A 12,458-nucleotide genomic window follows, 5' to 3' on the forward strand; every position below is an offset into this window, starting at 1 on the left:
AAAAAAAAATCATTTTTAACGTTTTTTTTTTTTTATTTTTTTGGGAATTCCTGAATGTTTGTTCCATATTAAAAACAATTATTTTGACACGATGCTAGTACGAACGATAAAGGATTATATAAAGAAGGTTCACACAAAATTTCAAGTAAATCGGTTGTATAGAACTTGAGATAATGCCGGTACCGTGTGGAAGAAAGTAGTTTCGAGAAAAACGCGTTCAAAAAAGTGAGTCAAATAGTAGGCAGTCTAAGTTATTTACTAGGGCGCTAGGTACTGCGTCACTAAAGTAACTGTAATAATTATAATTTTTAAAAATCCTTTGGTGGATATATTCTTAAGGGTCTAAACTTTAAATATATGAAAAAAAATTGAATTTTTCAAAATTCTTGAGTAGAATACCCCCTTAATTCAAAAAATCATATAAAGTAGAAAAATCACAGGCGTTAGAAAAAGAGAGGCAGTAGATGTAGCGGTTGCACATATACTAGGTTTCAGGCCACAAAAGTGTACCGGGAAATGGAGTAACTGATGAAATTGTCAAAAAAGCTATGCCTATGGCTATCGAACAAGTACAGGAAAAACAAAAGTCACTAAAAACGAAATTTCAGAAATAACTGACAGGAGAATTAAGGCTGGATGCAATGCCTTAAGTAATACAGGATCGCCAAGATCAAGACATTCTTAGGAAAATTCAGTGGCTTCTTACTCACACGGTGTCGAAGGAACTACCGGACGGTTGTTGGCCTCTTGACTGCTCAAAAACTTACTGGTATCACATGCGAGCCGAATGAGCATAAGTGATAACGATACATGCAGCAAGTGCAGTGAAGTTAAAATGAGAGAGACACTGGAACACCTCATATGCATTTGCCAAGCAATATAAAGAGCTCGACTCAAGTATCTAGAAGCTTCGAAAGCATTATTAGCAACCAATAGGTCTATGAATGSCATGGTAGCCGGCCAGTATAACCTAACCTAACCTATACTTATTCATGCATGTAATTATTTTTTAGAAGAACAACAAATATAAGTCCAAAACATACATAAAAAGTGATACAGTTTTTAGCCCTAACATCGTAATGCCTGATGTTAGAGATAGAACTAGAACGGGTAGAATGAAATAATGAGCTTAAAATTATAAAAATGGAAGATTATTTATTTAACCGCAAGAAATCCCCTCAGCAAATAGCTCTTCATAATTAAAGTCAAAATAACATGAGTTATGCCATGATGAATTTAAAATGATCAACGAAATTATGATAAAAGTTTTTCTTAATTTTTTTATTATTATTTATTATAATATTACTACGTAAAATCATAGCTAGAGTTCGAAAACTTTTCTTATAAATCAGAAAATTAAATACTGTTACTGATAATGGGCCATCTTTGCTATAGATCTTGTCAAAGGCTCCAAATTTAGTATTTTTGAATACACATAATCGGCAGAAGACAAAGAACAAAAGATATGGTTGGTTTTTTAAAATAAAAAACAACAAAAACAACTTAATTTTCCAAGAAATTTCATCGTATGAGTCGTAGTTCTCAGCTCAAGAGAGAAGATTATCAGAAAATTTAGGCATTCTCAATGTATAATTCAAAAATTGAGCAAAAAGAATTGATGATGGTTCACATACCAGAAGAAATAGTCAATGTGCGAAAAAATTAACATCGCATCTGAAACAAGTAAGATTTGAGGTCTTTTCAAGAGCGCACAACAAAAGTGGACCGATAGGGGCAGCAAACGGTGCCATATGGGCCGTTCTTCTGATATTTCACTTCCCCAACATTTGCCATTTCATCAAGGAAAGAAGTACGATCCAACAACGAGTAGAAATTATTAAAATTTTCTACCAAATTTCGGAGTCTGTGGCGTCAGCTTTAAGATTTATAACGAGGTATAGAATATTTTTATAGAAAAAACTGTCTAAGTTTACAGAACTAGAACCACTAAGCTGATAGATTGAACTCCATTAAAGAGACAGAGAAGGATAGAGAAACAGGGCTGTGCTTGAAAAATAAGAGTGAAAGGAAAGAAGAGCGAAAAAGGGTTATGCTTGTAAATAACAGTAACAGCCATATTCTTTAAAACCGATACCCTGCAATCTCATCTACGCATTAAATTTGATTACCTAAATGTTTTCACTTAATGTATATAAAACTTTTTTGAGCTTTTTCTCATTTTTGAAACCTCTGTGCCTAAACATCCACCCTAGGCAAGTAACCCGAAAACAAAGTTCAGTTACCATATAAAAGATATAAATTAACAAAATTATTTCTTAGTGGTCCCTCTAGGCGTACACATGCTTTCATGCCCTTCAAATTACCCGGAAAGTGCGTAAAAACTTTGCTAAATAGCAGCAACAAATTTAAGCATACTAATTTGGCAACTGCACCCTAGACGCCAAACTTTGTTACGGTGAACCACGAGAAAAAGTGAAAGCATAAATAATATGCGGCAAAATGTAGACAAAAGTAACATAAGCATGCGGAAAAAAATGTCTGAGAGAAAAGGAAATTAAGTAAAAAAATAAATATAGCAACAATTTGCTAAGCCGCTTATGGCAGCAAAGTTGCAACGCTGACTAGCGCGCTAATTTTCGCAGCTAAAGCGCATATTGATTTTATTAAAGCATTTTGATTTACGGCAAACATAAATTTCTACTTTTTTACTTTACTTTCACTGCCATTTTGTCTTATTTGCCTTGCTGCATTTAACAATGTGGCGCTGGCGAGCTTGCTGTCGCTCCATTTTTCATGCTCATCAGCTGTCCGGTTGCGGCGCGTTGACAGTCTCTACAAAGTTTCGCTACGCTTGTTTGTAATTTAATCTTTTTGTTGCTAAATTAATTTAAACTTAACGCTAGACGAAAATTAATGTCACACTTGTTGCTGCTTGGCTCTGGCTTTTTACTTTTATTATAACCTCAACATGTGTGACGATATGTTCGCCTGAAATTCGGCATGAACTATTGACCAAAACATTGGTCTAACATCCGAGAAAAATATTCCGATCGAATAACTATAGCATATAGATGCTATACAAACTGAACGATCAACTTCAATATTTGTATGGAAAAAAAGTTAATTTAACGAGTTTTGCTCCAGAGATTTGGGATGGATTATTGTCCAAAGAAACGTTACAATCTAAGAAAAAACTGTGTAGATGGGGTGACCATGGGGTGACCATATGGTACTTAAATGACTTGGAATCCTTGCATTAGGCATTTGTGTAGAGTATTATTGCTTCGAACCTAAACGAAGTTAACATGTTTTTCTTGATTATTTTTTTTTTATCTATGCCAGCTTTCCACGCTGTTGCCATTAGCGTAGCGCTAGCCATTAACACTGTTAATTTTTATCGCTAGAAAAACAACAAATTATACACTCACACATATTAGTTGCTAATAAGCTCACGCTTTTATTATAAGCCCCTCATGCAACTTGCGGTTTTTATGCAATTTTACTTACCTCTCACTTTCTATCTCTCATTCCCTCTCTTCTACCAAACTTTCTAATTACCCACTTGACTGAGCAATTATTCGCACTCGTTCATTTTGGCACATCATTTGTTTGCTGTTGCAATATTTATCTTGCACTCCTCCATCTAGCTAGGGTCATGTTGCTTTCTTCTGCCACCATTTGCTGCATATGTTCTCTCAGATACTTAATTTCATTTCGTACTTGCCTTTTTCTTCCCTACGCTTGTTTCTTTGCTGCAAAATTGTGCTCATCATCTCCCCTTGGTCGTTGCATCGTTTGAATGTTTAGCTGTATTATTGCTGGAGAAGTCGTTGCACACTTGCTGAGGTTGTCGACATTGCAAGTTGCTTGCAGCTGCAGGTGGCAAGGGTTTATGCAACAATGTGGCAAGTTAATTAAATTCTCACAATTACCTGATCTATTATATAAGCGCTGTTTATTTCTTGTAATAATACAAAGAAATTCAATTTCTGTTAGAAATCAGAAAATATTCCGTTTTATTCGTGTTTTCGTTTGGGTGTACAATGCTCGACCAGATTTTCATAAAGCTCTTCAAATTGACACAACATTAAAAAATATATATTTTTCTCTGAAAGTAATGACAGAGCTTTCTTATTATATTTGATAAATATTGATGTTTTGCTGCTTTAAAGAGATTCTACGTTCCGAGTCAAGTATAGTATGTACTATTTTCAAATAATTATATCATTAGATGAACCAATTGTCGGATCGAAGCTAACTGTGCCACAAAGCAATGTATTATTAAACTTTAGATTTTCGCAAACAAGAGTGGAAATACAATTACAATCTTTAGTGATTTGCAATTAATATTATTTTGAAATTTTTGTTAAAACATACTTAGTATGCCAAAGTATAAAACCTGTCATGAGATCGTCAAGCTCCAAGTAAATCGCAATCGCAAACAGAAAGGCTTTTCTACACAGCTTAACTGCAGCATCTCGCATGCAATGGTTTTCGAAAATACCTATGTATTATGACCTTAAACAAAAGTCTATCAAAAGATTCTTTGTGACCTTAAGCATACAGTTTGAATACACGAAACTATACAAAAAAGTATTTTGGCCGACTTTAAAATGACTTTGTTAGAGAAAGTTGACATTCGAAAAGTGTCAGGAAAAAGTAATGAGTTATGTTAGCTTAGATGGATGATGTAGAGATATCGCCCATGAACTGCTATATATAGGCCTTTGTGAAGTTATAAAAAAGAAGGACTTCTGTGTTCGAACTTATGAATTAGCAAGATGCTTAGTAGCCAATACAAATTTACACAGGCGTTTAATTTCCATTCCCGCCAGTTCGGTGGGAATTCTGAAGGTATATGCTCCCAAGTGTTTAAGTGGTGAACTGCCAGACGTGGAACGGTCAACAAAGAAGTGTTAAGTTTTTTCCTCCTCATCTTCTTCCATACAGCTTCTGCATATGGCGTTCGGTAAGATTCCCAACCTTACAGCATGCACGCCAATAAGGCAATGGCCTATAAAAATCCCCGCAACTAGAGGGAGGCAAGCCTTACTGAGGACAAAGAGATTACTACATCTCTTGCGATCGATCTTGAGCCAAAGGAATTTTAGGGCTGTGCATGTATCGTTGGTCGCTTAGCACTGACCAAGCTTCCGCTAAGCTATCTAGTAATAGAACACAAGAGGATACGGATGCACCCATTGTATCGATAGCGGTTCTAGCTTAACTTTTCAGAAAGCCTGAAGCTGTAGTTGTCCGCTAAGCTCACTGCGCCTCTTCTCCAACGAATTCTTCCCATCCACAACTTCCTCACGGGTCACGATATGTGTAGGGAAATAACCGGCAGAGTTGGATATGGCGACTTCTTGGTCCACGTGATCCGGTATGAAGTCGAAGTGTGTGATTATTTCCGAGTGTTCAAACACATGCTCGTTTAAGAACCTTTATTCTCCGAGTGCAATAGCAACTTCCCTAGCCATACACCTTCCGACGATATCTACGGGCACTATGTACAAGATGGCGTTAAGTACCATGGAAAAAGTATTGGACTTTTATGTAAATTTGAGTTGTGAGACAAACTATAGGAGAATATAACGCGTCAAAAACCACCGAAAACGATGGAAAATAAAATAAATTTCACATCGAATTGCTGATGCAACCGCCATATTATCCGGATTTTTTGTTATTTTCAGACCTTTAGATATAAGTAGCTGAACTGAAATCGGAGAGAATAAGGCTTATATGAAACAAAAGATCAATCGTACTGTATAAACTAGATACTATACCGATGAATGATGAGCCGATGACAACCGTGTCGAATAACAAGCCTAAATTTTTTTAAAATACCTTTTCATTGAATGATCCAGCACTAAACAGAAAGTGGGTTGAAACACTTCGTCTAAACTAAGATCCGTCGTATAAAAGGGTTCATGTGGTTTCATTTACTAAAACGATTCATGAGGTTTCATTTACTGCAAAAATTAGTAGTTAACACCTAAACTGGTCCAATAAAAGACATACATTCATATTCAAGCCCCAAAAGTGTTAGAATTAATTTTCTTAGAACTATCGCGAAAGGTCTACGTACAATATGTAATGAAAAGCACAAAGAACTTCCTAAATAATCTGTTACATATTCTACTTCCCACAAAAGGTACTTTTTTTTATAGGCAATGTTTCTAAATTACGCGAATCTGCGACGCTTGCATCACAATCACCTATGCACGTATTGCTTTGGTTGTCTTTTTCGTGAAAGCTCATATATTTAGCTAATAGTTACGTAGACGCAGGGTCTCATATTGTCTGGCAATACCAGTTTATGTATGCTCCTGAGCTTCAGGCTCTTATACACCATATTCACCAACAAACGCGCTTCCAGTATAACTGTACTTTTATGACGCACAAATAGCTACTTTGCACTTTTGCTCAACTGGAATGCCGAACACTGATGTTAACACAATTTTTCCCTTTGTACGCCGACGCTAGATGGTACTTGCGTATGGCGAGCACTCAAGGCCGCATCAAGTGCGTAGATATTGCTAGTTTTTGCTCATTCAGTTATGTGTGAGTGTGTGTGTGCGTGTGGAGAGTGCAACGATTGCGCTAGCAATATCGAATATATGCGTGTATGTGCATTCAATGTTGCAAGTGAGACGTTTCTTGTGCAATGCTTATAACTTGAGCGAAAAAATGAGCGAGAATTGAACGTGGGAAGACGCCTACCATTGCCTGTTTTTTCAATTAAAATTTTTTATGTGAAGAATTGTGGATATTCTTCAATATTAAAAAAAAAAGTTTCGTGGGCCTTTTTTGACTAAAGAAACTTCTATACGATAATTACTTTAAATAATAGCAAATGTTTTTCGAACCTAGTCAAGTCATCTTCAAGTTAGGTTGCTTAATTTCCTAACAAAACTTTACTTTAAACGTCATTCTTTAATTGAATGGTCTTTGACTAAATTTATAACTTTTTTGTAAGAAAAAAAAAATAGCTCTTTTAAGCTGATCGCCTCTCAAATATAAAAATGTATGTTACAATCACCAGGAGATTTGTGATTCAAAGGACTTTTATCACAAAATTAATGATTAAGGCTCACAGAAATAATTGTGTGCCTTAATTGCTTTTTTTTTCTCACCTTTATTCGTATTTTACAGTATAATCAGCAAATTTTAAATTTATGGACTCATAAATTTCGCTGAAATCATTCCATAAGAAGGCTGTTGAGCTACTCGAAAAGACTATCCATTAGCTTAAAGTCATTAGATCACAGATTCCATATCCGAAAACTTAATGTGAATATGATTTGAAACTGTATTTTCCATAATATCGTAGCCTATGTTCTTTTGAATTTCCTCCTTCAACAGAGTTTGAGACTTATCGTAACCTAATTCCATTGGAATAGCTGTGACTCCTGATCTATAAGTATTTGTTGAAAACAGGCGATTTCGTTTGCTTCCAGCGTATCACAAAGATAATGTAATAACTCCAATATACTGCTGAAGAACAAGCTTATAGAGCCTTACCCGAACTTTACATAGATGAAGCATCCAATGAAATCTTCAAATCTGACTGCCAAATATTTATATAATATTGCTACTTGAAGTATTTTTAAACGAAGGAGTGAACTGGCTTCTTTTCACTTTATGAAAATAAGAAAAAATTAAATACCGAGTGTGGAATTGCCAAATATTTCCAGCATAAAGTAAATGAAATGCCCCAGTCAAAAAATATTCAAGGTAAATAGAAACTTTGGAATGCATGCATTGGGAATGCAAAAACAATAAAGGCAGGGAATGCGCGCTAAGGAAAGCTGAGGCGCTGCATTTTCATTGCTTTGCTCTCATCGCCAGCAAACGTTGCCGCGAATGCTAATAGAAGCAATTTTTCTTTATGCAACGCTGCACTATTTGTATTGTTGAATCAAGGCAACGCAAAAAAAAAAAAAAAAAAAAAAAAAAAAAAAAAAAAAAAAAAAWAAAAAAAAAAAAAAAAAAAAAAACAAAAAAAAAAAAAACAAGAAATTTACCGACAGAAATAGAGTAATAAAAACATTCCCTAAATGATTTTTGAACTAGTGTTTGCAAAATTTATTCACCATTGAAATTCATTTCATTTTTTTTGTGGCAAACGAGTGCGGTCGCTGTGAGGGCGAAAGTATAAGTAAAACTAAAAAGTAAATCGAAATAGTTCATAGCTCGTTAGAGCTACTCGTTATAGCTGTGGTTGCTGAAATCCCGTCAGACATGGTGGTGGCGGGCAGTGGCGGTAGCCTTTTCGCATCGCGGCTGCCAAATCGCACATCAATGAAAATTTCAAACAACTAAATTAAGCTAAATAACAGGGCTGCTGCCTTTTCGGTGGCAAAGTGTGCCTCTCTCTCGCCACTTTTTTGCACTTTTGTTTGCTTGCAGCCTCTTCTGTTTATTTGCCACAACTCGCAGCGTAACAAATGCCTTTGTTATGCCCACATTTTCCGTGTGCAACAAGCAATTCCTGTTTCGAGTGCCAAGCGCCTTTTGCGCAACCTCGGCTTCAGCCACAGTGTCGGCCAGTGCATGCCTCTGCTTTCACTTTTTACTCGGTCGCCGCTCTCTTTTTTGCTGTGTTTGTTTATTTAACCAATGAAATTTTAATTAAAACATTACTATTGCGGCTGAAGAGGCAGCAGTGGCAGCGGTGAGCAAATAGGCGCGTTTGATGTTTTTCAATTAAGTCTAGGCTGATGGTTCCTGTGGTCCGTGGCGGAAGGGCTGCAGACAAAAGTTAAATTTAAAGGTAGAAACCTGTCATTGCGGTTTAATTTTGAATTTTGAAGTTGTTAGATTTGGAAATAAAACGTGAGCAGCGTCGGAGAATACACAATACAACTTAAATCTTAGCTGAGTTCTTTTTATTTTTACGCGATCTTACCAAGTGTATCTCTTATCAAATGAACACCCATTTTTTTTTTTTTTTTTTTGCTCATGTGCTTTTTGGTAACACCTCACCATATAAAGTCACTTGAGGGCAATTGTTGTGCTTGAGAGTACTACTAGTAAGGACTTATCGCCGTTGATGTTAATGTTGCATTTGGTGAGTCACGGTTCTAGAACAATCAATTGCAGTTTTTTGTAAGCAGCAATAGGGTTGCCACTTGATGTTAGCGGTGCAGTGTCATCAGATGTGGCTGCTGTCATTATGGATTCAAAGTTGAGCAATTGAAGGTTTGCTGTACAAAGAATGTAGCATGAACAGCTCTCAAATCCGACTCAGCATCACGGCATCTAACGTAAAACGTCTGATTGTGCAAGTAAGACTTTAGCAGCAAATAATAAGGCATTGCCAGTTTTTCCTTTAATTTAAAAATAGGCATAGATACCCGACTTTGTTAAATTTCGTAAAAATATTCCTTCAAATAAAAATATTTTTCTAGTTCACTCAACACTTCAATAAGCTCTCTAGCGTATCGTTCTATGAAGAAACAATTCTCTTAGATCGACTCCTATTTTTGTGAAGCCTGGTATATCTCTCTACAACATAGTGACTGGATTTAGCGTTTCGAGCTTACATCATCCGTTTTTGTAACCACCATAAGCTAGCCCCAATTGCTTTTGTAGTTTGTTTATGGTTGGAATCAGGTATCACACTTTCCGAATTATACTCGATTCACATATGTATATCTACCTGATCGCATGGTTAATGATGAGCAACACACGGCGATACTTTCCAACCTTTCAAATTAATCCGAAATGACTGGTGCTTTTGAGCTTAGGGGCTAGAGTATTCATGATTCATATATTTGGTCTTCACCGGTTCTGTCCGTCATTATAAAGAGATATATTCGATATTGAATCAGGATGCTGACAAATGAAAAATCTCAAAGCTTCTCAGCTTTACTTATTTAAAACAAAGTTTATTCGTAAGCTCGCTAAGATTTCAAATATATTATAGATTTAGAGACAGTATGTATAAAGCAGTCGGGTCACTCAAATCTATAATAATAATCGGGTCCTGTAGCAGAATATCATAACGGTTTCTATATATAATACATATATGGCGAACGCTTCGTGAAATAAGGCCAGCTTAGAAATAATTTAACCGTTTAACTGTTGAAAATATTTGTCTATAATGCATTATTATCTCCGAGTGACTAGCCTAAACTTTCTCAGATGTTTTAAATTTTCTTATATGTTTGATATACTCTCTTATAGGGTTTCAGAAGAAAACTAGCTTTAATAATTTTTGGTAAACCGATTTTTCTGTCAGTTCATATTTTTTCATCATATATTCTCCACACTCTGGTTTCGAAACCATATTCTTGCTCAAGTAATCGAAGGTAATAACATACAATGAAATATGCAAAAAATCATTTAGTTTAACCTTCTAATTTGACACTGACCACCAGAGCTTTCATTAAATTGAAAGACTGAAAACAGCCAACTTTTGAATGAAATATTTTAAATTATGTATATATGTATGTTTGCGTAAATATATTCAGATGCTCCACCGCTTTATTTCGGAAATTGTATATAAGTTCGAGTACTGTATATCGTTTTAAGGCGTGAAAGAAATCTTTATGTGTTTCTCGAAAGGTAAACACTAAAGTTATGTGCGAGATTTATTATTGCAATATTTTTTTTTTTTTTTGTTTTTTTTTGCTTAGAAAACAATAATGAATTTTATATTTTATGCATTTCAAGAATATCATTTAGTGCATTTTTACACATAGGTATGTATATAGTTTTACATGTAAATAGCTAATTATTTATGCGTGTACTTCAGAGATGGATAATATAAGTTTGTGCTCCATATAAATAACAATGTAACTTTTTAGACTATATATTACCGAAATTGTGAGCTGATTAATTTTTGTTATCAGAAAGTGTAGAAGGAAGTATTTAAGCCAAAAAACATGTTAAGTTTATTGATGGAAGTCATAATACTGGGATTTAAGTATATATTGGAACAATTAAAGAAATAATAAGTGAGCTGGATAAAACCAAGAACATGATCCAAGAATTTATTTTGGGAACTAATATTCTTATGAAAGTATTTAAAACAAAATAGACACTGAATCGATATGCAAGAAGCTTAGACGAAGTTCTCTTACTCATTCACTGCTACAAATGAAAGCTCTACAAAATTACGAGGTGTGTTCAAAAAGTATCTGGAATTTTGAATTTTCGCGGGTTGACTGTGGCATACGGAGAAGCTACCTCGGACCGAAGCAACGTTTATTGGTGGTGCAAAATGTTCTCAGAAGTCCGAGAAGATGTGACAAAAATTGGCTTTTGCACCACGATAACACCCCTGCTCACACATCATTGCTTGTGCGCGACCTTTTGGCCAAAAACAACACACTAATGATGCCGCATCCACCGTATTCCCCAGATCTGGCCCCCTGTGACTTTTTCATGTTCCCTAAACTGAAGAGGCCCATGAAAGGACGACGTTACGCTCCTCTTGACGAGATAAAGACGGCATCAAAGGAGGAGCTGAAGCAGATAAAAAAAAATGATTTTTTGAAGTGCTTCGAAGGTTGAAAAACAGTTGGCACAAGTGTTTAATATCTCATGGGGATTACTTTGAAGGGGAAAAAATAGATATTCTTGAATAAATAAATAATTTTTGAAAAAAACACAAAATTCGCGATATTTTTTGAACACAATTCGTACTTTTAAAAATTCAATAATATGCAAAAAACTAAAGTATGTATGAAAAATCTGTGAAGGCTTCGATGCATAAGCATTTGCTAAACCGTTGAAATTTGAAAGCTGCATGAAATCTTCGAAGGATAAATATTTGCAGTTGACACTTCGATATTCAAAAAGCTTAAACAAAGTTTTTTAACTAATGCACTGCTACACTCGGGAGCTCCACGAAAGACGTTAAAGGTAATATGCGAAAAACTATAATATGAAAGCTCTGTGAAAGCTTCGAAGGACAAGTATTTGCACAAATATTCAAACCGCAGAGGGAAATTGCCTCAAACTTATTAACGTCTTTATTCAGATCAAATTCAAAATTGAGAGCCCTGCAAAACTTAACGGTCACAGGCAATTGTTAAACCTCATTAAGGGGGTATTCTACTCTAGAATTTTGAAAATTTGTTTTTTTTCATATATTTTAAGTTTAGACCCTTAAGAACATAGCCTTCAAAGGATTTTAAAAAATTAAAATTATTTTAAGAGCTACAGTTACTTTAGTGACGCAGTRCCTAGCCCGGTAGGTAGGTAGACTCACTTTTTAAACGCGTTTTCCTTGAAACTACTTTTTTCCACACGGTAACGGCTTTACCTTCTTGAATTGAAATTTTGACTTGAAATTTTGTGTGCACCTTCTTTATATAATCCTTTATCCTTTATCCTTTATCTTTATATTATCCTTAATCATTTGTTTTTAATATTTAAATAAATTCAGGAATTTAAAAAAAAAGCGTAAAAAATTATTTTTATTTTCAAGCAGTCGCCATTTTTCAAAAAAAATTTTTTTCTAAGAATTTCTTTTGATTTTTTTG

The 12,458-nt window shown here is 35.0% G+C and overlaps 1 protein-coding gene across 2 annotated transcripts in view; it reads right to left on the reverse strand.

The window, feature by feature from the left end:
• LOC108965699 (somatostatin receptor type 5-like) overlaps positions 1 to 12,458 on the reverse strand; it is a 45,324-nt gene that overhangs the window by 20,447 nt on the left and 12,419 nt on the right. Inside the window, exons 1-2 of one of the 2 annotated variants that reach the window (XM_018928277.1) lie at positions 3,894 to 4,031; positions 3,469 to 3,834 (exon numbers count right to left, since the gene is read on the reverse strand). The exons of the other annotated variant lie outside the window; for it this stretch is intronic. The gene's annotated coding sequence lies outside the window, so the exon portion shown is untranslated. Of the gene's footprint in view, positions 1 to 3,468; positions 3,835 to 3,893; positions 4,032 to 12,458 lie in introns of those variants that run through there. 2 annotated transcript variants of the gene reach the window in all.

The sequence above is a fragment of the Bactrocera latifrons genome, unplaced genomic scaffold (assembly GCF_001853355.1).
Source record: "Bactrocera latifrons isolate USDA-ARS-PBARC rearing strain unplaced genomic scaffold, ASM185335v1 scaffold_146, whole genome shotgun sequence".
NCBI lineage: Eukaryota > Metazoa > Arthropoda > Insecta > Diptera > Tephritidae > Bactrocera > Bactrocera latifrons.